General features: G+C 38.0%; 1 protein-coding gene across 8 annotated transcripts in view; it reads left to right on the forward strand.

Moving 5' to 3' along the window:
- PALLD (palladin, cytoskeletal associated protein) overlaps positions 1-23,422 on the forward strand; it is a 187,558-nt gene that overhangs the window by 27,110 nt on the left and 137,026 nt on the right. For 2 of the 8 annotated variants that reach the window (XM_046940710.1, XM_025149830.3), the window contains exon 1: positions 19,192-19,496. The exons of 4 other annotated variants lie outside the window; for them this stretch is intronic. The gene's annotated coding sequence lies outside the window, so the exon portion shown is untranslated. Of the gene's footprint in view, positions 1-15,920; positions 16,001-19,191; positions 19,497-23,422 lie in introns of those variants that run through there. 2 more of the 8 variants (XM_040699536.2, XM_046940711.1) reach the window with 2 other exon arrangements.

Raw genomic sequence — 23,422 nt, forward strand, 5'->3', positions numbered from 1 at the left:
CTAAAGCCTTTTTTTGTTCTTTCTTCTTCTTCTTCTTTTTTTTTTTTTTAAATGAAAATGATCTCATTTGCTTTCCTTAGTTCCAAAAGCATAAATACAGCTTGAAGGACTGCATCATAACAATTGAGAGTTTACTCACTTTATGAATAGGTAGTTAACTATTGTAAATCATCATCTCCCCAGGCACAGTAGGCACAGTTGACAGCTTTTGGAAAGGTGTATCTATGTTGTACACTGTTGTACAAACACTGATGTCTCCTTTCCAAGAAAAATTCCACAGTAGTTTGTTTCATTCTTTATTTTTTAATGTTGCTTTTTTACTTATTAAAACTAATTACACATCATGCAGTAGCACTTCAGACCAAATATTTATAATCTCATAACTAATTAATCCAAATTAATTACAGAGCATAAACACTGCATACATGAAGCAACCTTGTTTTTTGAAGCTGTGGGCATTTTGGTAGTTTGAACATACATCATTCTGCCATAGTTGAAAATATCAGGCAAGTAGTGCTTGAACTTGAAAGAGAACTGATAGATACCTGTTTTATTTCTGGTTATCCCCTCTTAGTAACAGGAGTAGCATGTGCTAGTGAGCTCCAATGGCTTTACTCCTAGGAGGTGATTTGAAGGGACTGAATCATAGAATCATAGAATTGCTAAGGTTGGAAAACACCCACGGGATCATCCAGTCCAACCATTCACTCTTCACCAATGGTTCTCGCTAAACCATGTCCCTCAACACAACATCTTGTCATGGTTTTGTAACTTTGCTATTGGTGATCAAACGCTCTTTGAACACCTTCAGGATTGGTGACTCCACCACCTCTCTGGGTAGCCCATTCCAGTGCCTGACCACCCTTTCAGAGAAGTAGTATTTCCTAATGTCTAGCCTGAACCTTCCCTGGCACAGCTTGAAGCCATTCCCTCTAGTCCTATCACTAGTCACACGAGAGAAGAGGCTGAACCCCAGCTCACTGCAACCTCCCTTCTGGTAGTTAGAGAGAGCAATAAGGTCTCCCCTGATCCTCCTCTTCTCTAGACTGAACAATCCCAGCTCCTTCAGCTGCTCCTCATAAGGCCTGTGCTCCAGACCCCTCAGCGGCTTTGTTGCCCTCCTCTGGACACGCTCCAGGGCCTCGATGTCTTTCTTACAGTGAGGGGCCCAAAACTGGACTCGAGGTGCGGCCTCACCAGTGCTGAGTACAGGGGGATAATTACTTCCCTGTTCCTGCTGGCCACACTATTTCTGATACAAGCCAGGATGCCATTGGCCTTCTTGGCCACCTGGGCACACTGCTGGCTCATGTTCAGTCTAGTGTCAATCAACTCCCCCAGGTCCATTTCCTCTACACAGTCTTCCAGCCACTCTGCCCCAAGCCTGTAGCGTTGCCTGGGGTTATTGTGGCCAAAGTGCAGGACCTGGCATTTGGTCTTGTTGAATCCCATCCCATTGGCTTCAGCCCAGCTATCCAACCTATCCAGATCCCTCTGTAGGGCCTCGCTACCCTCGGGCAGATCAACACTTCCAGCCAGCTTGGTGTCATCTGCAAACTTACTGAGGGTATGCCCTCATCCAGGTCATCAATAAAGATATTAAACAGGACAGGCCCCAGCACCGACCCCTGGGGAACATCACTCGTGACCGGTCGCCAGCTGGATTTAACTCCATTCACCACCGCTCTCTGGGCCCGGCCCTTTAGCCAGTTCCTTACCCAGCCAAGAGTGTATCTGTCCAAACCACGGACTGCCAGCTTCTGCAGGAAAATACTGTGGGAGACAGTGTCAAAGGCTTTGCTGAAGTCTAGGTAGACTACATCAACAGCCTTTCCCTCATCCACCAGACGGGTCACTCGATCATAGAAGGAGATCAGGTTGGTCAAGCAGGACCTGCGCTTCATGAACCCATGCTGGCTAGGCCTGATCCCCCGATTGTCCTGCACGTGCCGCGTGATCTCCCTCAAGACAATCTGCTCCATAATCTTCCCCGGCACCAAGGTCAGGCTAACAGGCCTGTAGTTCCCCGGATCCTCCCTGCAGCCCTTCTTGTAGATGGGAGTCACATTGGCAAGCCTCCAGTCTTCTGGGACCTCACCCATCAACAAGGAGCGCTGATAGATGATGGAAAGTGGCTCAGCTATCACCTCTGCCAGTTCCCTCAGCACTCTTGGGTGAATCTCATCCGGTCCCATGGACTTGTGGCAGTCCAGTTGGAGTAGCAGGTCTCTGACTGTTTCCTCCTGAATTGTGGGGGGTTTAGTCTGCTCCCCAGCCAAGGCTGCCATGTCAGAGAGTGGAGAAACCTGAAGATAACTGGTCTGACTTTTAAAGACAGATGTAAAGAAGGCATTCAGAATGTCTGCCTTTTCCTTATCCTCATTGGTCACATTTCCAGCCTCATCCAGTAGAGAATGGAGATTCTTCCTGGTCCTCCTCTTGCTGTTGATGTACTTGTAAAAGAGTTTCTTGTTTCCTTTTATCCCAGCAGCCAGGTTGAGTTCAAGCTGGGCTTTTGCCTTTCTGATTTTCTCCCTGCATATCTTAACAACTTCTTTGTATTCTTTCTGGGTTGCCCGTCTCTTCTTCCACAGGAGGTAGATTCTCTTTTTCTCCTGGAACCTCAAGAATAGTTCCCTATTCATCCATGCCAGTCTTCTTCCGCACTGGCTCATTTTGCGGCTCAGGGGGACAGCCTGCTCCTGTGCCTTTAAGACTTCCTTCTTGAAGAGCAAGCAGCCATCTTGTACCCCTTTACTCTCTAAGACTGAGCCTCAGGAGAGTCTCCCTACTAGTCTCCTGAACAATTCAAAGTCTGCCCTCTGGAAGTCCAAGGTAGCAGTTTTGCTGTTCCCCCTCCTGACTCCAGCAAGAATTGAGAACTCTACAATGTCATGGTCACTCTGCCCAAGACAGCCCTCAACCTCTACATCTCCCACCAGACCTTCTCTGTTTGTGAACAGCAGGTCTAATGGAGCAGCTCCTCTTGTAGGTTCTCTTATCATCTGCATCAAGAAGTTGTCCTCCATACATTCCAGAAACCTCCTAGACTGCTTCTTCTGTGCTAAATTTTATTCCCAGCATATGTCTGGGAAGTTGAAGTCCCCCATGAGGACAAGGGCCGGTGATGGCGCAACTTCCGCCAGCTACTCATAGAACAACTCATCTGTCTCTTCATCCTGGTTTGGCGGTCTATAACAGATGCCCACCAGGATGTCTGCCTTGTCAGCTCTTCCCCTGATCTTAACCCATAAGGATTCAACCTTATTATCCCCAGTCATAAGTTTAATAACCTCAAAGCACTCTTTAACATAGAGTTAACATAGAAATGTAGCCTCTGTGCTTGTGTTGTCCAGAATAAGCAAAATACTACTGTTTAAGGTGGTAATCTTTAGATAAATCTGAACCTATTTAGATTTATCTAAATCTAGATTTAGAAACAAGAAAACAAAATAACCTGAAATTGAGGTGAATACATTACACTGTGTGGAACAGACATTACATGATGTGAAAAAATGGACTATTTTATATTCATTCTTATTCCCATTTGGATTTAGAAACCAATGGAAAAAAAAAATTCTGCTGAAGGCAAAGCAGCAGAGATTCCGGTGTCAGTATAAGCCACTTCATAGGATGAAGTCTGTGACATCAGAGAGACATAAGGCCTCAGCTAGAATGGTAGTGTTCATGGGTACTCTAGAATATAGGATATCGGCTTCTGATTTTGCGTTCTGTGTATATAGAAACTTTGTGGAAGTCCTTATTCAGTAAATTTCCTGACTATTTTAACTAGTAACCTGCACTTGAAGCTTGTTCCATTGTGCCTCTTGTACATCCGTGATAATTTTTAAGACCAGTATCTGTCATATCTACTAAATATGTAAGAGTTATTCATAGTCACCTTTTTCAAACTACAAATATGCATTCCAGAAATACATGCTTTCTTTTCCAGAGGAATATGGAAGTCCCACTGCCTAACTGTGCATGAGGGACCCTTTAAAGCTTGAATTTAGAATTCAAGAACCTTAGGACCTAGAGCAGCCAGAGAAAATTTTCCTTCAGAGAGCTGTCAAGGAGGAAAAACCATGACGGGTTGTGTGGGAGTACAAGGAATATGGGACAGTGCTAACTTGGTAAGCAGGTATTGGCTAGGAGTTGCATACTGTGGCAAAATGTATTAAACTGGATGCTCCAGTGTATGGATGTGAACATAGTTTTGCCTGTTGAGCAGCTTTATAGTACAGTAAATTGTCAGATTCATTGGCTGTTATATTCCTGGTTGTACCCAGGTAATACAGGCTGGAAGGTTTTTTCAAAACAGATTGCCCAGACTGGCTGAGAAAGTATCGGTCAGCAGTAACTATATCGATAAGATTTTAAAAACAAGTTTTGTTTTGTTTTCATCAATGCTATTATACAAAGGTCTATGCAGTATAGCACTGGAATCCTCTCGAAGTGTAAGAGGTGGTAGGGAGGTGGAATTATCAACTACAGAAATGACTTGTGTAGAGAGTCATAACAAAGTTTAAGACTGCTATGGGTGAAGCATGAAGCAGGCTTAAACTGCTTTATGTATTCTGTGAATTAGCGAGGAACGTGTATTCACCAGTGTTCATATTTAATTGCATGAGGATGGGAAATAACATTAATCATCAGGTGTAAACTACAGTTCTACTGGGCAGAGTGTAGAAAAAGTCACATTGATGTAACTAACAGGTCCAGGTCTGGCAAAATGTGTTTGGAACAGTAGTTTCTGTTTTATTTGATCTCATTCTTGATGCTACTTCCCATGCTTCTCACAAGAGTATATGAAGGTATCTCTAAATCTGTCACAAATTTTTGATTTAAGTCTCCTTCTACATGGAGATGGTAGGTGGTGCATTTCAGGAGTGGCGACAGTGACAGTGGGTCACTTCCACTGGTGCAGATTTTTATGAGCGCAGCGTGTAGGCTCTTGTTCATTGCTGGTGAAAACGCATAGCTAAAGGTGGTGACTTAGTTGAAAAAGTGTTTTGTAGCTGAGTATTTACACTAGCAAATAAAGTTATTGTTCTCTCTGTATCTGTTGTAGTTTCCATGGAAATCAGTAGGAGGCATTACTTCTGGAGCAACTTACATATTTCCCAAGGGTTAAGATTTTTCTTTCTTTTTCTTTCAGGTATTCTTTGTACTTGAAAGAGGTATTTGAGAAAATCTCATTTTACAAAGACAATTATATGAAGGAAAAATCAAATTGTGGAGTTAGCATCTGTGGTCTAAGAAAAACTGATAACTTACGTAGCATGCTTATTTAGTGCCAAGTATTTTATTCATTTAGATCTCAACTGTGGCATCTTTGGTTGATTGTACATTAATGTTAACAGGCCCTAAACTGCTATTCATTTCTAAACACAAGAAAATAAGTTTCAGGGAGTACTTCAAGAATGGTAAAGCACATATGGACTAAAATGCTCAGTGTTAACTAATATGTGTAGTCTCCAACACCTTGAATTGGGGGAAAAAAAACAGATTATGTATAATAAAGAACATATATACATTAATGTATCATATTGTCATATTTAATATGATTTTCTTTCTAGCTAAGGCAGTGTCAGCCCATTTCCCTGTTGGTGACCAGAAAACAGTGCTCTAATCTCTGTATTTGTCACTGCAATTTGCTCATGTTACGAGCAATATACATAGTAGATGACAGCTCTCAGAAAGTAAAGCTACATGCAGTTGCACTGAGTGTATTGAGTGTAGCTCAATTTTTAATTTCATCTGCTTGTGCTAGTTTGTACTCATGAAGAAAACGGAAAATGTCAGACCAGATTCTTAGTCCAAAGATGTCTTAACTTCGATGCTTATATAAAACATATATATAATGTTTTCAGCAGAAAGGTTCGCAGTCCTTTCTATTTTGCTTACATTCCTTATAACCTTGATTTTATGTATTCTGTAGTTGTCTGTAGACATGCAGAAGTTATGTTCTTTATACCTAATCTCTCTCTCTCATTTTTTTTTTTTTAATTTCTCTTGATATCAATAAAATCCACCACTGTCCACTTAACTATTCTCCAGTTCCAGGAATACATCAGAGTCTTGTTGATGCCATTTTGTCAGCTTGAAGGACCTGTGGTGTAACACCTTTGTATGTACTGTCCATATTCAGCAGGGGCATGAATACCGTCTCAGATGTCTCTGTATTGTAGTCTATTGTATGGTCTGAGTAGTTCCACCTCCCTGCTCTATGGAAAGTCCTTCTAAAATTCTGATGATTTTTGTTTCTTTATGTAGATAATTACAAATATCAAAGCAAAATATTGACAGGGGGTTTTAGTGACTTTGACTTTATTATCTGGAACTTCAAACTGCCTGTTTTCAATGTTATGCTGATGCTTTTAGGAAACTAAAGCTGCTATTCAGAATTAGACATTTGGAAGAAGAGTTTTACGTTTACATGCTTACGTACTTAGCTGGATCTGATATTTGAGTGGCCTATCTCTACGTTTCTTTGACTGGGGAATGGTGCCAACTGTACTACCAAAGGCTCTGCAGCAATATCAAGGGGGGTCATCCAGAAAACAATTGCATAAGAATCCATATTAAAATGGGGTGTAAAATCTATTAGAAGATCATAGCATGTGATGGAGACAGGCTTACTTGTGCCTGCAGTGTGTATGTATCAGTACTCATTATCAAAAGCTATCCAGAATGCAAGTAGCTATTTAAAAATGAAACTAAATCCAAGTTCATCCTGTCTTTTCTCTAGTGATCTCTTCCCTAGTGGACACGTAAGAACATTTTTGTTTCTTTACTTATTTTTAAAATAACAAAAAGTGGGATTGCAAAAGAAAAAAAATGAACGTCTATATCAGCAGTAAAAGTTTTTGTGCTGTTTCTGACAAACAATGTGAACAGAAAGCTAATAACTTCTGTTTCATATAAATGCTTCATGTTAAAAATTATGTGCAATTTCACAAGGCTTCCGCATGTTTAAAGGAGAAATCTTCCCTGTTTTAAGAAGGACTGCAGGAGTAACTATGATGAGTTCATTGTTTGGGTTTTTTTAATGCATATTTACAGGGAAGGCATACAATATATTAATTCATAGATAGTATGATGCTTGCAAAATGGAGATGGTACAGTTCAAGATACTCTATTTGGATCATGTCAGTAGCTCTAAGTAGGTCAAAGGTTTTACAGTCTTCTGTCCAGTACTTCAACTTTACAGGTATCTAATCAAATCGTTTTTATTCAGCCAACAGCACATATTGAAATGCATTTTAATATAAATAAGCTTTTCCCTTCAACTTGTAGTAGCAATTTTTATAAAAATACTGTTGTTCACATTTGTGTATATTGACCTATTTGTTCTTTTAATTAGAATACTACTTCACATCCCCAGTAATTTTAATCTCCAGCATCCTTCAGTTGGTACTTCATGTCATTCAGCAGCTTGCTGCTTTTCTGAAGAGTAATATGAGTAACATGAGAGGAAATAGAAAGTGATTGTCCAGAAACCATCTTAATCTGGCCAGGGTTATTCCCTTTTCCCAGACTAGAAGTGTGAATGAAGTTCAGCAAGCTGCAAGCTTGACAGAATGTTGTTGTCTTTAAAATGGTCAGACTTCCTTCCCCTGATGCTTCTGTTGAAAGGTAGTTCCTATGCAAGTCCTCCTTCAAGTAATTCATAAAGTAAGGCAGGTAGTGTTTGCAAAAGGCTGACCTTGGTACTGGAAAGCTGTTGCTGGAACTGGGGTGGTACGGGCTTAACTCTGGTTATGTGCACTTTTGGCTTTGTTTTTAGCTACTATACAAAGAAGGTAAATTGCCTGAAGAAAATGGAGTACTACTATGTTACACGCTTTAATTTTTTTTTAAGGCTAAAGCACAGCAGTATCCTGCTGCTTCCACCGAGTCCAGGGCCCCATTGTTTGGAATTGTATAAATACACAATAAAGTTAAATGTTTCTGTTCCCACATGCAGAGATGCTGTGAGAAGTAGTAGTAAGTCAGTATTAATCATATCAAATATAGGAGAAGGCAGAAAGCAAGAGAAAGGAAAGGTAAGTTTTGCATTAATTTGCTATGCATATAAAATATCTTCAATTTTAAATAAGGAAGTGGCATTTCCAAGCAGTATCCAAAAGGGAGGCTCTGAAAGTATTTTGGCAAACACAGATGCTCTGTCCATGTCCTGAGAGCTCTGCCTGGCATGTAGTAGAGGGATGTTACTTCTGGCACTGTGCGAGCTTGATGAACTGCTGAGTCCCTGGCATACCAAATCTGTGTAGCAAAGAGCTGTGAAGACATCAAGGACTTGGCAGCATTGTATGTGTCTTAGCAACACAAGCTTCAATTTGCCAACAGGTATTGCTGCATGAGTTCATTCACTGAATGCAGAAACAAAAGCCAGCTTTTCAGTGAGTGAGAGGGAAAAAAGAACTTGCCAGCTGCATTACTCATTAGTCCTCTTAACCTAGCTTAACCCTTTTATGCACAGTGAAGCTGCGAGGAAGCACGGAGTGTTTGAATGCTTTGCGGATGCTTTCTGCATTTGTTCATCAACTGTTAGAAAGCAGCTGGCCATGCTGCAGAAGTGAAACTTTAGGAATGTGTTTCCAGATCTTCTTGGGCAGCTTGCCTTATGCTTCGTGAGACTACAGTTTAAGGTATGCAAAGATCAGAGATATATCACTGGAGAGCAGCAGGATGTCTGGTTAAGACATTTGGGATAGCATATGCATGGAGTATCCATTTTTCACAATAAATCCTATTTACCATGCAGTTAGCTCAGAGGTTGCTTTGCAGAATGATGTGAAATGTGATCAGGGTCTACCATGAAGCACACACATAATCTCTCTGCTTTTGTTTCGCATGGTGGTTACTGCTGCTCATTCTATTCTGAGGTATTTTGACATATAGACAGGGTGCAACTTCTCTTTTAAATAATACAGAACTGAAGGAAGATGAGAGGTTGATTGCACTTCATCCTCTAATGCAAACCAAAAACAGTTGGAAGATTGTAAGCTAGATTTAAAGAGCAGATGGCGGCCTCAAGAAAGGTACCTCAGTTCCTCCTGGCTGATTCTCAGGGTGCCACAAGCACACTATAACTCTCTCTCTCTCTGGGTGTCTACCAGGACTGAGGATAAATGTTTAGGTACCTACAGATTACTTAGGACCATCTCAGTGGTGAGTGAATGTGAGCAGGCAAGAAGGGCTCGGAGTTCTCATGTTTACGGGAGTCATACCATCTACCACAAAGAGAGCAGGAGAAGAGACAGAGGTAAGATTTGTGCCTCAGGCACAACAGATTAGAGGTAAGGCATCACAGTTTCTCCCATCTAATGCTTTCCTGCCCAGCCCTTGCTATGCCTATGCCTGATCTATAAAATTGCACCTGAGAAATGGCGTTCTGTGGGAGAAAAGCATCTTCAGTTTAAAGCTTCCATTCAAAAAGCTCCTCAGATGTACTGTACTAATTACCCATGCATATGTACATAACAATTCCACCTAGTCTTTTCCACTTGTCCTGATGCTTTCTTCCGTGCGAAACACTGCAAATTCAGCTTTGTCATAGGGATATTTTATGTAGAGTGAAATTAAGAAAGCTTATTTTTACAACAAAGACTTGTGTGACACCGTTACTCTTTCACTGATTTTTGCTTGTTGTTCTTTCATCTTGCCACCACCAAATATAAACAAACCAAAGTGAAAAGCCTCAGTTAAAAGAGCATGGGATTTCAAAGAGCTAAGGGGAAAGAAAAAAAAAAACAACAAAGAAAAACCCACCAAATGTATGTTAGCTCGAAGTGAGTAAAACAGCGTGTCAGGCAGCCTTTTTGTGTGGATGAAAACGCTTGTAGAGTATTCCAAAGTGTTCATGAAAGCTTTTCTTCTGGATGCAGCTCCATGGCTTTTGCAAGTGATCTCCTTGGTGTGACCACACTCACATCCATCCTACTTGCCCTTCAGCTGAACGTTTCTGCCTCTTTAGCAATTTTTGAACTAGATGCCAATTTCTTACAGAATTTATCAAAAGTAGTGATTTCAAATTTAACCATTGAAGAGTTCTGCTGAGATAAGAAACAAGACTGAATATACCTGCTGAGTTTAAGGCTTTTCTGTTAGCACAGCTCATTATGCATAATTATTATTTTGTTCGTCCAGCTGCTGCTGAGTCAGTTTCTAGATACCAGACCAGAAGTATCGATGTCAGTACAGCATAAGTTGTTCATAAGGGGCATAGAAGGGATGGTAAGGTGCAAATCTGAGGGTTGACACTGACGATTGTAAAGGGAAGAGAAAGGAATTTGTGTAACAGACATCTTTGTAAAATAGTATGGAAATGAAAGTGTAGATCCTGCGTATCTGTAAGAAATAGTCCCTGAAGAATAGCCTCAGTTTTACTGCTTGTAAAATTAAAAATTTGTATCTATTAGATTGATGAGGTAGAGGTAAAAAAAGAATCACTACTTGAATTGGCACAAACCAACTGGCAGTGTTTAGGGAATATTTATATATAAGTCTTCTGTATCACTGCAAGTGAAGGGTATCTGAGGGAAAACAATATCTAGGCTTTGGGATAACTTACATTTGCAGAGAAGCAACCCTTCATATGTGAGACAAAAAATATCTCCAGCCTTTAGCACCTCAGGGGTAGGGTTAACAACAGTATAAACAGGGCTACCATTACTGCTAATAGTATGCTGATGTTCCTTGGGAAAGGCAGCGTGCTTTTGAAGAAGGGGCAGCACAGATATGTGTTTCTTAAACTGTGCATCAGGGGTTCTTCGAGACGATGGCTTGGAAACTAGATGTAACTTCTAAATGACAAAAATGATCTGTTACAGAAATAGTTGTTTTCGACATTACACCCAAGAAGCAATTATGTTCCCTAATCATCCCTGGCAAATCTGGGAGGATCAGTTATTAAAGGAACAATTTAATAACATTTAAATAATATTTAATAACAAAGCACAGTGATGCAGTGCATCTCTTCTTAAATTTTCTAAGAGCTTTAGTAAATAGCCTGATTTTCCAAAATGCTTGAATATTTAAATATTTACAAAATCTTGCTTTTGTGAGTAGAATCTGTTGTATATTTGGTAATAACAGACATCTGAGGGTATACAGAAGAAACATAATTTTAAAATGCCATTAAAGACAGCGAAAATAAATCTCAGTCACAGCTTCAGCTACTGCCAGCCACAAACACTACCAAAGGCATATATCAGCATGCACATATCATGCTACCTCTCACATTCTTCTACATTTCAACAATGCTTTAGAAGGGGAGTATCATTCTCTGTTTATCATGACTTTCTGTTTTTTATTTTATTCCATTTTTTTATTTTATTCTTTAATCTACATATGAGGTAATCTCCTGAACTGATTTTCTTCTGTATTCAGGAATAGAAATATGTGGTTTACCTCAAGTTACTTTTGAAGAATTACTGCTCCACAGTTAATCCGCCTGAATAGCATTTTTAAGATTTTTTCAAATGATGAAAGGGGGTTTGTCCCAGAAGTAGGTGAAGCAAGCAGCCTGGTAAAACTCAGCCTCCACTCCACAGCTATCCAAACAGCCAAAGCAAGCTTGCTTCTATATAAAAAGCATTGATTGATGTTCAAGGGAGGCCCATTCCAGGCAGTGCGTGAACTGGGACCCCCTTACGGTCCAGTCAGCAGTCTCTGCTCGGTGATCTATTGGGAGCTTTCCCCCACCTGGCCTAATCCTCAGTGCTTGTGCCAAAAATATATTTTCTGGAAGTCATTCTTAGAGACATTGCATACTTTAAAAAAAAAAAAAAAAAAAAAAAAAAAGCAGTATGACTCTAGAGTGAAATGATGTAAGGAATACATAAATGAGTACGATTTCACCAAAAACATTGCAAGAATTATATATGCTTTTGGAAGATTCTTTAGATTCAGCTTTTATTTCATTTTCTGCTGATAACAGTAATTCCTCTGGGACAAGTGGTAATTCTGAAGTTATTTCTAGTCCCTACCCTCTATATGCAAATACTATCGTTTTTTCTGTTTCATTGATAATAAAAAATATTTTTAACCTTCAAGAAAAATACTATATGTTTATTTAATATGGTATATCTCAAAATTTAATGTTATAAATATTTGAGACGGAAAAATTCCCAGCTTTGTAATTTGTTTACAGAGGGTAATCATCAATAGGATTAAGGGGATCTCTTTTTGAATAAGTAGATATACATAATATATGTCATCTTAAGCAGATGTGAGTTTGTGTGGGTTTTTTTACCTTTTGAAACGCTACCATCATCTAGCAAAAAGCATGTGTGCCAGCAATTTATATTTTCCATCAGTAGTAAATCAAAGAATCACGGGTCAGTTTTTGTTTTGTTTTTTGAAAATTAGAAACAGTCCTGTCATCATGGCTGTAATACCTTCTCAAATACGAGTGAATCTAGCATTGGAATACAATACAAAGCGTTTGTTTCTTCAGCTTAGCTACTTTCTTTATGAGATTTTATAAATGCTGGCTAACTATCAACTCTGATGAATGCTTCTCCTGCTTAGTAAGCACGTCCTGAAAAAAAAATGCAGTGATTTTTACTAGGCTTAAACCAATTGCTGTTTCATTAGAAGAAGGTTGTTCTTCCCATTTTAGAGCAATGTGGTTGCTAGTTGCTCTCAGTCTGCTGTTTATTGTGAGTAGAGGGTTGCTGCAGTGATGAGAAAGGCAGAACAGTTACAGTTTTGCATGGTTTTGTTGTAAACAATGCAACTTAATTTTTAATAACTGTTGTGTAACTTTCAGAGGGTGCCAGTTGCCTTGCTATCAATTGAAAGCTTGATCACAGATAACTTGTAGGATATGATTAAAAATAAATAAATGAGAGTTTCCTTCTCAGTTTAGCTAGAACTTCTTTCTTTCTTTCTTACTTACTTCCTTTCTTTCTTCCTTTCTTTCTTCCTTTCTCTTTCTTCCTTTCTTCCTTTTTCAAAATACCCATTGTTCCAATTTTAAAATATGCTTTTATTTTATTAAAAATTAACTAGTAGCTCAATTGCTTCACTTAATCTACTTTTGCTAATAGAGACTTCAGGAACATATTCCTTCGCTCTCAAAATTGTTATTTAAAAGCTAAAAGGAGCTAAGTAAGTTTCAAAACAAAACACCTACAGGTATTCTGGTCTGTATGAGGGCTGAAGGGTTTTGTTAGAGCTGTGAGACAGGCTACACAAATCTCTTGTTATGTTGCTCCATTTTATTAGTAAGTTCCTGATAATTATTAGATCATAGCATAAGGATTTTGACAATGTTCATAGTAAGATAACACATAAACTAAACTAAGAACAAGGTTCTCAGACTGTTCTTCACAGATTCTTAAAATTGCAACTAGATTGTGTATGTATATATATAGTACAGAAAATATACTCTACAGAGTTCAGCGATTATTTTGTTACTTTCTAGAAACCACTGGAAGAAAATGGTTTATGAGCTGCTTCTACTATTGCTCTCTGATTTCTTGTGTCTTGGCTAAAATGGATCTGGTGGTCAGATAGCAGTAGTGTCACCTGCAGACTGCCTGGGCATAAGTTTGCAAAGGAAAGGAGATATTGATAACGAAGTACCAATAGTGTTGTATTGGCAACAGAGACTGGTCAGTCGCCCCAGGCTTTTACCTTGTTTCATGTGAAAGACTAGTTGCTAAACCAGTGTGGTTCCTGCTGCATTGGAAAGGCAGCCATGGACATTTTATTCTGTGCTCAAGGTACATCTTTCTAGCTCTCCTCAAGAATTTTCTGTAGTAACTATTATCAGATAATGGCATGAAATAAGATTAAGCATTTTTTTATTTTATTTTATTATTATTATTTTTAATGAGAAGGATACAATAGGGGCTCAACTAGATCTTCAATCTGACAAGTGCTTTAAAAGAGTTGCAACAAGTTATAGGGCTGTTTTGTTATTTTCACAAACCCAAAGCCGTTCTTTAGCACTGAACTGGATTTGTACTTTCTTACAGAAGAAGGCACATAATATTCTACAACAGCTTTCAGTGAGTTAGTTTGTTTGTGGAATCTTTGATTCTGACTGAGAATATGTGCACATTTTGGAAGAGTCTACTTGAATCTGTATTTTTGACAACAGGTAATAGAGAATTATTTCCTGTTTACACACACTGGCCTTGTTTGTTCCCTCAATACGAGAATGAAAGTGAACTAAAACTGAAGATATACAGAAGCATCAGAGAAGGCATGAAATTCTCAGATTTACTGTCAATTAAGAATAGTTCCTATGAGCTGTAGCCTCAAGCAGAATATTGCCATTGTATGAATCACACAGACAATGCATGAATTAAATGAGTGAATGTGTAGAAATGTTTGGTTCCCCTCATGTCCACCCTACCACTATTCCAGTTCAGGTATCCTTTTAAAGTGCTTTTACATTTAATCACTCAACAACTTAAATGGAACCTATTTCAGAACCGATTAGTATATGCTTATTCTGAAATTACAATGGATTTAAAAAGCAAGTAAAAGAAGCAGGAGATTCCATAACACTTTGAACAAATACTTCAGTCAATTGGCTTGTTTGGGTTTGGGGTTGTATGTATCCCCAAAAAGTAAACAAACTTTCACTGAAATCAGATGTAGTAACTGATTTGGAGCTACTAGTTATTAAAATTGTTCTTGTGTATATGAGCCTTTGGGGAATTCCTGCTGACATCTAAATGAAAGAGATATGTATTCAGCAGCACTCCTACATCTGATGGACTTTAAGATTTAAGTTCAAATGATGAAAATTTTTATTGATATAATTGTAAGAAAATAATGTATTTCTACCAGTTTATGTTAAAATGCAGCAATAAAACATTTGGAGAATGAAACCTGTCTGTATGCATACTGTCAGTATGATGCAGAAACTGACTTTGGGAACATCCTGGTTGAGGCTGTAGCTTGTAGATACTTTTCACTTTCACAGGCGCTGAGTTTGAGAAGCTTGTGACTTCTCTGAACCTTCAGTTTAGGAATGACACTAATTCTGACTTTGCATTGTGTGGAAGAAATCTCATTAACTATCGCATTCTGAGATATTTGAACATATCCCTTTATATACATAACCTACATGGCTGTATCTACTACTTTGCACTTGTGCATCTCTACCACTTATGTATAAGTGAATAAAATTCTTTGCAAATAGAAACATTAGAGACTTCAGAAGTAGTGTTGTGTACATTATTTTCTCTTTCTATGCAGACAGTTTTGATGTAAGGAGAGTTAGGATTTGTTTTTTAATTTCCTCTGATTTAGATCATATTTGCTCTAAGAGTTTATTCAAGTATATTCATCAGCGGAAAATATATATTTCTCTTAAGTAACTTGCCTTATTTCTCTAAGAGAGGACTTCAGAAATTCAGAGTTAAATCTTCCAAAAATGTCCCCTTTGAAAATGAAATTTTGACATCTAAATAATTTCAGAGAATGGAAATGCTCCACACATTATTTTTACAGAGAAAAAAGAAAAAATCCTCTCTCTAAGCATCTACCTCAGAAATACTTCCCCTTCTTTAAAGAACACACGTCTTGAGGAGTAATGAAGGTTATGGAGATCAGAAGAAATCACGTTTGGGGTCTGTAGTCACAGAAATCATGATCAGAAGTTAAAGGGGCTGTGCAGATATTAAGAAATAAAATTTAAAATTTTTCCTAATCAAAGGTGAACTCAGAATAATTAAGGTACATAGGTACTAAACTAAGGTATTTAGATACTAAAAAGAAAATATTTGAGCAATATATACAAACTGACCTCAGTTTTCCACCTTTTTCACCAGTCTTGCTTCTTTTATTAGATTATACTTCTGGTCATGAGAGTGCTCCGTACATTCAAACACCGTGTGACCTTTACTGATGAATGTCAAATTTACATATGCTATATTGGGAACACATTTGTGCGTACAAAGTATAAGACTCTAAAGTTATTAAATGGCCCAGTTTGCCAGCGCTTGTGCCTAGGAAGTTGTCAAAATAAGTGAGTAAAACTGAATTTTTCCCCTTAATACATGGTTGTTATTATATTAAACTATTATTCTGGGGAGAGAAAAGAATGAAATAGAATGACTTCATGAAAACAGTCCTGGAGTGTAATCTCTATGAACGGACCTTATGATATAGTAGTAAGAGAAAACCTTGCTTTCCAGAGGTTACCAGCAGTGACATGAGTTAGAACACTTTGATCACACTTAAGAAATCTTTGAAATCTGAATTCTATTTTGCTTGTTGTGATTTCTGATCCATGTTTCTAATGCTTTAGAAATTACTGTAGCCACTCGGTCCAGGGAGCAACCAATTTATGATGGCTGCATCTTACTAGACAAAGCACCACTCCCCCCTGTCTCCTTTCTATATATAATGAAAATGAACTTTCAATGAAAGAAACTATAATATGTATTTATCCCTTTATTTTTGTTCCTTATCTAGAATTGGCAATAGTTGAAAAGCAAACTGAAATCTGAGAAATGTTCATTAGAAATTGAAACTTTCAGCTGAAACGTTTGTAATGCAGAAAATAAGGTATTACTTTTAGCAGATCATCTGCAAATTAGCAGATGTACAACTGCCACAATTTTCTTAACCGTAGTAGGATTACATTATATTTGAGTAAAATAGCAACAATGTTAGTGGAATAATGTTTTTTGCAACATGAAAAATTAAGTATTTTGCTAATTTTACAAGAACAAATAATTCTAGATTTATTTTTGTTCTGCATGCCATCTTTGTAGACTTCCAACAGTAAAAAGAACATAATATGTATCATAGTGATGACTAATTTGATGGATACATTTGTGGAAGTTATGGATTATCAGCCACTGAGGTACTCATCCTCATTTGATTTTATTTTCCTTGAGTTATTGTTTGTTTCAAATTCTCCAGAAAACCATTTCATGTTACTGGGTCTCTGGTAATGGCAGCAGGGCAGAGGAAAGTGGGTGACAGCTTCACAGTACTTTTTCATTTGCTTGCTATTTTGTGTTTATGTTGTAATTTTAGACTTTCTCTGAATTCGTATTCTTTCTGGCTGGTGCTTTTCCATTATCTGGACCAAGGTCTTGGACTAACGTCCCTCTTCTGGAGACTCAATTGGAATGAAACTAGATATGGGCTTATTGTAGTCCACTCAAAGCATATGGTTTTTCATGTTAGAACTGTAATTAGCCAGTTCAGCAAATTCAGTGCAGCTATGTTCAAGATGGGATGAGGTGTGCACTAAAAGCCCCCAGGTAATCTTATCTGTTCTTGATCTTTCCTTGCATGTGAAGTTTGTCAAGTTGAATTTGGGCTGGCAAACCTTGAGACAGGAAAGGAGGCCAAGCTCTGTAATGCTTACCAGGGAATAGAAGTACCAAGAGAAAAGTACATCACAGTAGGGCTCAGGGAACCTCCTGATACAGAACTTGGATTTACTGTAACTTTTTATGGCCTTAAAATATATTGAAAGTCAGTCTCTAGTGAATATGCAGGAAGGCAAACTAAATAATCATAACTTCCTTTCATTCCAGATGGTTTCTATAGGCTTCTGAGACTTACCTTCGACATGGAGCGTATTTGTAATTTTAAAATTTATCATAACAATTCTTTCTGCTATTAGCTTTGGAAAAGCACTGTAGTTTCTTTAATGTAGGTGGAATGTAGGGAGGATTATTATATGGGATCTATAAAACCTAAGCTCCTTATTCAAAGCTCCAGTCACTTTACTATCTGGTTAAAATAAAAAATAAAAAAAATTGACTCTGGATATGAAAATCTCAATGTCTGATGATTGATCTATGCTGTCTTCCGCATTAGGGAACAAAGTCTTGTGTAAACAGGTGGCTCTTTTACTCCATCATTGCCAAAACTGGCACACTACAGATCAATTTCCAATTCCTCCTTTCCCACTTCTGCTTTCAGAACTGTTGTTTTGAAAGAATTCATTGTTGAAAGTGTTGAAAATTTCATTGTTGAAATTAAATCCAAGATTGCTTTGTCCTTTCTTCATATTGTCAAGTTTTAATTAACCCTTTAAGAAATAATGCTAATCACTTCTCAGAAAGTAGTGTGATAAAAATATAACACATACTCTGTTGGCTCTTAGTATCTCAAGAACACCTGCTTTAGATTAAAGCCCTACCTCATGGAATAATGATTCTCCAGAAATTCTAAGTAACCAATTAACTAAGTAAGAGATTGTTTCTGGACATGCAGATTGTTTTAGTGGTTCTCAAATTAATGTGACAGAGTGCAGATTAAATGAACCAACTGGAAAAATATGAGGCTATCACTAGTGATTTATTATTCTTCCTATATTTGTTGTTTACTTACGGACAACCATTTTTAAGATTTTAAAAGCCCAGAATTATTACTGGAACCAATATTATAAAGCTTTTTACTGCTGACATTAGTTACATTATAGATTTTTGATTACACGGGAAAGAACAACTCGTTGTTGTTTATTCTATGGTGCCCTCTTTCTTGCTTTTTCTTTAATTAACATGGCTTTCTTTTGCTTCATATTGTGGAAGTTGTTTTTTTTTTTTTTTTCCTTTGATGAAGTACTTTCCTGACTGTGGAATTTATTTATAAAAAATAATTGGTGAAAAAGTAGGCGAAAATTAATCAATATAGAGATATGATTATATCTCTATTTCTGCATCATACTGTAAATTTACAATATTTTCTTTTGGAACGATCACCATTAAGCAGTATCTAGGACTGGAATTTATGAACTTCTGGCAAAGCGAATGCAATACTACTTTTTTCTGACAGGTAGTAAACTTCAATAGTAACCTCTGTTTCTTTCTCTCTGGTTTACAAATGAAGACATACAGCATGAAATGCACTTTGGCTTCAGTATCATCAAGCATGCTACTAAATCATGCTTCTTCTGACGTGCCCTCTTAAGCATGGAACACCTCAGTTACAGTTTAATAGCACAATCAAATGAGTTGCAAGTCATGATGGAGTTTTTTCTTTACCCACACTTGAGATCAGAATCTTAGGGTAGAGATACTCACCGTACATGTGATAAGAGGAAAGAACGGGGGGAGAGGGATCGCCACATTACTTCCTTTGTGTTATTTTTGGATATGACTAGCATTCCCTCCCCTTACACACACCCCCTTTTTTCCCAGCCCCCATCTCTTGCATGCATTACAAGCTCATACAAACGCTCTCACGTACTCTGAAGCAAAAGCGAGAGAGCAACAGCTGGACTGAAGCCACAGGACTTAAACTCTGCTTCCTCATTGCCAGCAGGCTTTGTTCTTCGGAATCACTCAGAACTGGGGAGAACGTCTTCATTGCTGACTGTGAGTGCCTGGAATTTTGGCAACTCAGCTCTCTATTAATTTTTTCTGTGCTCTTCTGCAAACTAGGCTGAATTTAGAGCAGCAAAGCAAAGAGCTGGGAGTAGTCACGAAATAAAGAATCCAGAGACGATCAGCCATCACCTTCTTTGTAGGGGGTTGGGGTCCCTCTGTTCCACCACGGTAAGTGCCAGCATTAAATGTGTGTAAAGATGCAAGAAACAGTGTAGTTGTTTACTACGGCAGGGGAAGGGAAAGAAGTACGTGAATGATTCACACTGTGTGTCTGTAGTTATAGTGGTGTGGGAGCATTGCCTAGCAGTAAAATTTTCCTCATTGCTTTTTTTCTGAAAAGCTGTACAAGAATGTATATATTTTTAGCCAAATTCCTGAACACCTGTACAACTCTGGAAAGCTTTCCAAATTGTTTCAGTATTGGGTTTTCTGCATATTTGCTTTGTTTTGTATTGTGTAGAATAGAGTGACTTTAACTTGCAGTATAACCCCTTGTATTTAAGAACAAAGCTGAGTCTGGGTAGGAAAGATCTTCCATTGTATAGAGTACGTATAGAACTAAAGTTCAGGGAGGAGGGGGAGTGAAAAAGGATGAGATACTTCCTAAGACTGTTTATCTTATAGGAACTGAAAATAGACTTATTTCAAGTGATTGGCATTCATTCAGAGCTCGTCCCCTTGTCGTGTGTCGTTCCCCCCTCTGGCCCCCCTGCCCTTAGGAGCTGAGTGAATCTGATTTTAAAAGCAAAAAGTTTGAGGGCCTTCTGGTTTAGAGCATGAAAATAAAAGCTAATGTACTGTCGAAGAGAGTATGTGCTTGGATAAATGACTATCATAGAAAGGACAAGAACTTGCAAAAGGAAACTTGGTGCTTTTCCAATAAGCAAAGCAATTTAGCTGTCCTTGCTTTATTTAAAAGCTTTACTACTGCTGTCTTCAAAGTTTGCTAGCAGAATCAATTGCTTTGTAACTAAGATTTATTTATTTTTATTAATTTTCCTCTCTCTTTATTTTGTCTTTCAGAAAAATTTTATAACAATCAGTACAGCAGCAGGTTAATCCAAATGCCTTGCTTTCAGAAATGCTATCTAGCTGTCAGAAGAAATTCACTATAGGGACCCATTTGCTTTAAAGCTACTGATAAACACTGCTATCAGTACACTGTTTTGTCTTGCTATATGGGTTTTCTTTAAGTGATATATAAGAAACCACTGAAATCCAAATGTTAAAATATGTAATAAATGTAGGGAAAGGGAGAAGATCAGGTGGTTGAATGTCTTTAAGTACATTAAAAACATAAAAATAAACTTAGACATTACTAAGGCAATGTCCTTAGTAATTAGCAAATTTCCTCTACTGCCTCATTTACTACTGGTTTCTCAGAAACTTGTGGAGGTGAATCTAGTCACATGAAACAGATGCTGAATGTGCAAATGGGTGCTTGTGCAAAGTAGGGGAGGCACTGACAATTACCTGCTTGTTCTGAGGTCTATAACTTCTGGTTATTTTCTAATTCAGAAACAGGTAACCAATGCTCACTATTCTGACCTTTACACTTCTGTTTAGTGTGGTAATTGGTTAAAAAAAAATGTGCTAAATTCTGTTACTTTCAAATAATTGCAAAATAGTGCTCAGCAGGATAGTTTCCAATATGTTACAACATTGGTGAAGTTTAGTACAGAGTTTATCTGTTGTGGACTAAGGCATTTCTTTCTATGGCAGTTACTAGCTCTATTTTTGGCAAGTTATTCACTGAACTGGAATTGCAAACTAGAACTAGCAAAGATTCTTTTTCGGAGCTAAAAATGGAATAGGGTTTTCCAGTGCTGGGCTCCCCCCTGCTGATGGCACTACGTCAGGTTTTCTCAGCAGTTGCTTTCAGTTTCACAGTTTACATGGGTGCTATAATGACTTCATTTTTCTTTCTTTTTTTCCATTGATGTAGTGGAAGAATGTGACATCTTTATGTTGTTTTTCCTGCTTTGATGTGCTAATGCATACTTTCTACTGACTGTGAGGTTTGGCAGTGAGAGAATTCAGAGATGGGCCTTAACCAAAACCCCTGGATTCTACCATGTCTGCAGTACGAGAAGGTTAATATCTGGATCCAAACCTCTTGGCTCTGGTCTATTCCTGTTATAAATGCACTTCACTTTGGCCACATGTTTCAATTGCTTTTTGAGGTGACTTAAGACACAAAAAAAATCTTTCAGGCTGCAGACAGACTTTTAAAGAGGAAGTGACATTTAAGAATCTTGCAGTTAGTTAAGCAAGGCTTGCTTATTTGCTCCTTAAATTTGACTTTTAGAAGCCCTCGGGGAATTACATTCCCCTTCCTCTATTATAATTGTAAAAGTAAGTAACATTTTGGAACTCCTTCTACGAGGTCCTGAGAAGGCTAAGGTGCTTAGTTCCTCCTCACTAGCAGTGTTTATCCAGGTTATGCAAGTACCTCACGGGCTTTGTTTCATCCTAAGTGATCAGTTTATAAGCTTTTAATGAAGCACCACATAAATTATTATCAGTGCCAAGAACTGTGACAGCCCATGTTAAGCAATGCTGCAGTGCTTTGTAAGGGGATGCACGGATTGTTACTGAAATCACGACTTTTCTGCTTTCTTAATTGATCAACTTTTCTGAGTCTGGCTAGCTTAATGAATTCAATACCTCTCTCCGAATACAATTACACGTGTATCTGCCAGCTGCTTGTGGTATCTCTGCTTCAGCAAGAAAAGCTGTTCTGTGGCTGTACTGGCTCGCTGTGGTTTGTGGCTTACAGCTCTGATTTATTAGGCAGTAGTTGCATTTTTTTCTATTTTCCTTGAATGATTCAACTGTGATGTCACTTTTTTTGTCTTGGCTTTCACCTTTTAAAGAATGGTTTTTTTCCTGCAGACAATTCTTGTAACACTAGGGATGTGGGAGATGTCCCAACGTTCATTGCAGAGCAACTCTGTCTACCCCAGCACATTCCAGGGCCACCGAATCATTTGTGGTGAGAGTGATTCAGATCTGGTTAAGATGATTTAAAAGAGAGGTTATAGGCATACTGCAGCTCTGCATTTACGAACATAACAGGGAGTTTTTTACTGCCTGATTGAGACCACATGGCTCCAACTTAGACTTTTTTTTTAACGTGGAAGTTGTTGGCTGAATGTACTCAAACAGTTTTTTTTCTGAATTGCCTGGAGGCTAAGAGTTGGGATCATGGCACTCAATGGTAAGGTCAGGGTTAAAACAGTTTTTAACGTTCCTTTGACTAAAAGGAGAGATGGCTTCTTCGAATATTTTGCATGGAATACAAACATGCCTCTCTCCTACATTACAGCAAATGTACCCCAAGAATTCTTTAGAAAACTACAGGGACCTGATTTGAAAGAGACAGGGAGAAAGACAGAGAAGAGGGAAGGTGTCTCTGTCATAAATCACACTAAATGTGTTCTGTTGAAATAAATTTTTTCAGGTATGGAAAGTAAAAATGAAGGACAGTGACCTTTTTGATTGTATATAGATTAATTACTTATTCTCAAAGCCAACGTTCTGGACTGCTCTGAAAAGGAATTAAAAGTCTATATATTTAATGTACTTGCATGTATGTTAAAAATAATATAATTTAGTTTTCCCTTCATTCAGAAACATGATATGTATAAAACACCAGAGATAAATTGCAAGAAAAAAGAAATGCTTTTATTGTGGCTATGAATAGTCTGAATTAAGTATACCAGTCTTGCTTACATTCCTAAAATAACTAAATAAAACAACATAAACCACAAAGACCTTTTCTATGTTTTAACTCCAAAATTCCCATTCTGAGGACATGGATATCTTAAGGAAAATTCTGACATACTAAACTTTACTAAGTGGTTTTAGTGTAATTATCTAAGCTAAAATGTATCCACAATCTAAAGGATGAGATTTTAATAGCCTACATTGGAGGTACTTCATACTATTACACTCTTCTTATGCACATTATTTATTCTGAAATACTCTTGTGCAAGTCTTGCTCTTCTCCCAGTGCTCTCATTTTTTTCTTCTGTTATGTCCCACCAAGTGATGCATAGCACTTAATACAAGGCTTTCCTTGCCCAAGGAGG

Source organism: Gallus gallus, chromosome 4 (assembly GCF_016699485.2).
Source record: "Gallus gallus isolate bGalGal1 chromosome 4, bGalGal1.mat.broiler.GRCg7b, whole genome shotgun sequence".
Lineage (NCBI taxonomy): Eukaryota > Metazoa > Chordata > Aves > Galliformes > Phasianidae > Gallus > Gallus gallus.